Source organism: Carlito syrichta, unplaced genomic scaffold (assembly GCF_000164805.1).
Source record: "Carlito syrichta isolate Samal-C Ts95f unplaced genomic scaffold, Tarsius_syrichta-2.0.1 Scaffold273620, whole genome shotgun sequence".
Lineage (NCBI taxonomy): Eukaryota > Metazoa > Chordata > Mammalia > Primates > Tarsiidae > Carlito > Carlito syrichta.
In genome coordinates this window covers 10070-14556 of record NW_007217716.1, presented here as the reverse complement: position 1 = coordinate 14556, position 4487 = coordinate 10070, and the positions used below count along the sequence as shown (strand labels likewise).

The window sequence follows — 4487 nt, the reverse complement described above, 5'->3', positions numbered from 1 at the left end:
AACAAAAAAAAAAAAAAAAAAAAAAAAAAAAAAAAAAAATGGGAACTGAGATCCAAGCAGCATTCCTTTTAACAGGCCATGTGGTCTGGCTTAGGGTTGCATCACCTGAAAAGGCACTTCCTTTTCTCATTTATAAGGGCCCATCTTTTTTTTAGTTTTACTTTTTGAGTTGGAGTCTTACTCCGTTGCCCAGGCTGGAGTGCAGTGGCATGCATGTTTACAGCTACCCCAGTGTCGGCCTGCTGGGCTCTGGCAATCCTTCTGCCTCAGCCTTCCAAGTAACCAGAACTACAGGCATGTACTACCACACCAGCTAATTATTTATTTATTTATTATAGAGACTAGGTCTCGCCAAGTTGCCCAGGCTGGTCTCGAACCCGTGGGCTCAGGCAATCCGCTCGCCTCGGCCTCCCAATTTGCTGGGATTACAGGCTGAGCCACCGAGCCCAGTATAAGGGCCCATCTTAACACCAGGCAGTGTCTGCCTGAAAGGAACATCTTTTACTAGTCTGTACAAAAAGAACAGTCTGGAGTAGAACATGCCTTGGACAGAGGTTGGCCACCTCCTCCGCTAGACTTAGGACACTGGGAAAAGGCCAAGAGTATCAGACAAGCGAGCAACTGTAATAAACAACCCCTACATCTTAGTGGTTTCATGGAACAGTCCAATGTGGGTGTTTGGGTAGGTACTCTTTCACACAGCAACTGGGACACCTCAGCTCTTTTCCCTCCTGTGCCTTTGATATGCCTTGGAGTCGCCACTAGATCCTCAGTATTACCAGCAGGCAGGCCAAGTGGGAGATAGAAGGAGAGGTTTCTGGTGAGTCAGGCCTAGACACAGCGCACATCATTTCTGCCCACATTCCACTGCCTAGAACCGACTCACTGGCCTTACCTCAGTTCAAGGGAGGCGGGGGAATGTGCTTTAGCTGTGTGCCCAGGTGAAAACACAAGCTGTTTGGGTGAATACCTAACAAGTATCGGCAACAGAAAATGTCACATTCTAAGGTGGGATGCAGTGGGCATTGGGATGGGATGATTCTTTGTTATGCAGAACTGTCTCATGCAGTGGGGGACATTTAGCCTCCCTGGACCTTGACCATTTAAATCCATGAGTGTGTCCTGTCATGGTGACACCCCCAGATACCTCCATATACTTCCATAGGTCCCTTAGGGGGTATGATATGGTTGGGAAGTGACAGAAACTGACCTGAGGGACACTCACTGTGAGGGTGTCCACACTGTAGTACTAACACAGATGACAAGCAGAGGCTCCTCTCTGAGAAACTGTAGAGAGAGTCAGACCTGAGGCGCAGAGATGATCTTGAGGCAGAGGACCCTGACAGTCTGGGCAAGGAGATGGCCACACCCCAGATAACACTGAGGCTCTACTGGAGGAAATGTCCATGTGCTCAAGGACCTGACAGTTTGGTGGAAGGAGATGTCCACACCCAGGGGTTTCCTAACACTGAGAGGAGGAGGGAATCCTAACAATCTGCAGGAAGAGGTGTCCATGTCCTAGAGTCACCCTGATGGCCTGGAGGATGAGTTCGAGCTCTCCACACTCCAGAGGACCCCAGTGGTCTGACTTGGGAACAATCCACACCCATGCTGTCCTGACAGTCAAGAAAAAGAAAAGTCCTCACCCCCGAGAGATCTGGACAGTCGAGGAGACCAGGTCTACACCCAAGGGCACCCTGAGTCTCAAGGAAGTACCCATCCCCTCAGTGTCCTGACACTCTGGAGTAGGTGTCCAGACCTCAAGAGACCCTTAAACGTCTGAAGGAGGACATGACCAGACTCCATAAGACCCCAAGAGTCCACAGAGCAGGAAGTATCTCAGCCTCACTGTGCTGACGTCTGGAGGAAAGCTGTCTGCCACACAGAATCATCCTGACAGTCGAAAGGGGGGAAGAGTCTGCATCCCACAGGCGGCCTCAAAGTTCCCTGGATCTGATACCTTTCTGGCTGCTCTTCCTTAGTGTCCTTACTCCACTACCCTGGATTTCTGGGGACTCTCTCTTCCCGGCCTCCCTCTTGCCACATTCAGCGACTTCCAGCCCCACAGTGGCACCCTCAGACCTGTGAGTCCTCCTGATGGCAACACAGGCCCTGAACGCTGCCAGAGCCTAACTGTCTTTTCGCATCCCTCTTTGAAGAGGCAGCACAGCAAGGTGGTTAGGAGGGTGGGTCCTGGAGCCTGACTGCCAGAGACCGAATCCCAGTTTGACCACTCATCAGCTGTCACTTCCCCTCTGTGTCTCAGTTTCCTAATCTGTAAAATGGGACTGACAATAACACCCACCTCACGCAGTTGTTGCAAGAACTAAATGGGTTATATGTCAAGCCCTTGAACAGTATTCAGTACACGTTTTATATAAATGTTAGCCAGTACAATCCAAAATTCAGAAAATCCAAAATGCTCAAAAAACCCCAAAGTTTTTTGTAACCCATCTGGCTGCAAGACCCAACCTGGCCTGCTAGGGGCCTATTTATAGTCTTTATTTATCCTCTTTGGGGTGAATATTCATAAATTTCATTGAAAAAATGCTAATGTCCTTGACTTTGTGGTGCTGTCCCAGATGCTACAGGATGCTCTATAATCAAGGGTACATCTCCATGCCTGTATACCACTGCATCCCTCTCCAGCTGGGACACTCACCTTCTGCACTGACAGTTCCCACTGTGAGAGCTGCCCTTCCCTCTTCCCTCCTTCACACTCTTCCACATTTGGTCAGCACCGTCACATTCCTGCAGAACATGCCCACCCTACCCAGCAGAGAATACTGGCCTATTTTATCCATTCTAAAGCATGCATTTGCTTTCTATTTTAACATCTCTGAAATGAAGATGAGTCTTAATTAATATAATTAAATGATGGCGTATCATCTAATGAGCAGCAGTTTTTCCCTTCTTGGTAAAGGGCACATAAAATAAGGGTGCATTTGAGATTCTGACAAGATCCGGCACTGGTACTCGTGACCACTTCTTGCGCTGTTCAGTGTCCTAGCAAAAACAACACCTTTCACATCTATGATCTCATTGGATCTTTACAATAGTCCGTGTCAGGTTGGGATTTTGTCACTATGATTCTTATTCTACAGATGAGAAAACTGAGGCCCTGAGAGGTGGTAAACTTGTAGTAGTAAACTTGCTCAAAGTCACAAAGCTAGTGAAGTGGGTAAAAACAAATAAAGGCCTAAATGTCTAAAACTGGTGCTTTACCAGGCCGAGTGTCTTTTTTTTTGGCTTTTGGCTGAGGAAACAGGCACACAGAACATTCAGGATCCCATATACAAGAGGGTAGAGGAACAGCTGACTCCGAGTCTTCTAGTTCCTGTCAAACATCAGCAGCCTTTCCAAGCTGCCACCTTAGAGCCTGTCTGTCTTCCCCAATCCTTCTGGACAGCTGCTGGGGAGCAGGGATGTGGACTGATCTGTTCCCAAGTTTTCAGGGTGGACTAACCACACAGAGTGAGACTGAAAAGATGATGGAGAAGGAACCAGGAACCGTTTGTACCCTGGAGGGCTTGTAGTATGACTCACTCCTAGTGAGACCGGGAGAGCAGGTAGGGACAGAACAGGCAGGAAAATGGAGACCAGGGAGGATGTGGGCATTCCCCCTGGTTTGAGGAGGGGCCACAATTAAAGAGATGGCTCAGATACTACCCAGTATGCCCATGAGTACAGGGGAGGCTGCCCTTTGATCCCAGGGCTTAATTACAGAGGCTGCCAGCTTCTGAGGTGGGGTGGGAACTGGGGACTTGGAAGGCCACCTGGAGAAGTCAAATTTGTTTGAGCTGATGCCACAGGAAGAGTCCATGTTCTCCAGGAAGTAGGGGAAGACTGACCTTGACATATTCCACCTCAAAACGCTCCCGTGGCTCCTGTTGCAGCCCTCAGGAAAGAGTCCCTACTCTTCAACTTTGTGTCAAAGTCCTTAATTTTTTTTTTTTTTTTTTTTAGAGCCAGGGTTGCACTCTGTTGCCCAGGCTGGAGCCTCCAACTCCTGGGCTCAAGTAGTCTTTCCACCTCAGCCTCCCAAGTAGCTGGGACTGCAGGTTCATGCTGCTATGCTTGGTTAATCTCTTTATTTTTTGTAGCGTTAGGGTCAGGCTGTGTTGCCCAGGCTGGTCTTAAACACCTGGGCTCAAGTAACCCTCCCACCTCAGCCTCCCAAAGTGCTGGGATTAAATGCATGAGCCACCATATCAGGCCCCAAAGCCCTTTTATAATCTGCAACTTGCTTTAGAGGATATATCTTTTTTCCATTCCCCCTCAATCCCTAAGCACTGTGTTTCCTGATCAAAATGTTGCACTGTGGGTGTAGAGTCCATCTCTCTGTCACCAGATTGTGATCCCTGAGTGTGGGGACCAGACTGTGAGCCCTGAGACCAGGCACAGGGTAGGAATAAAAATCCACTGAATGGCTGGGCTCGGTGGCTCAGCCTGTAATCCCATGCTTTGGGAGGCCGAGGTGAGTGGAT

General features: G+C 48.9%; 1 protein-coding gene across 1 annotated transcript in view; it reads left to right on the top strand.

Annotated features, from left to right (window-relative positions):
• SUV39H1 (suppressor of variegation 3-9 homolog 1) overlaps window positions 1-4487 on the top strand; it is a 10820-nt gene that overhangs the window by 2933 nt on the left and 3400 nt on the right. The gene's annotated exons all lie outside the window — the stretch shown is intronic.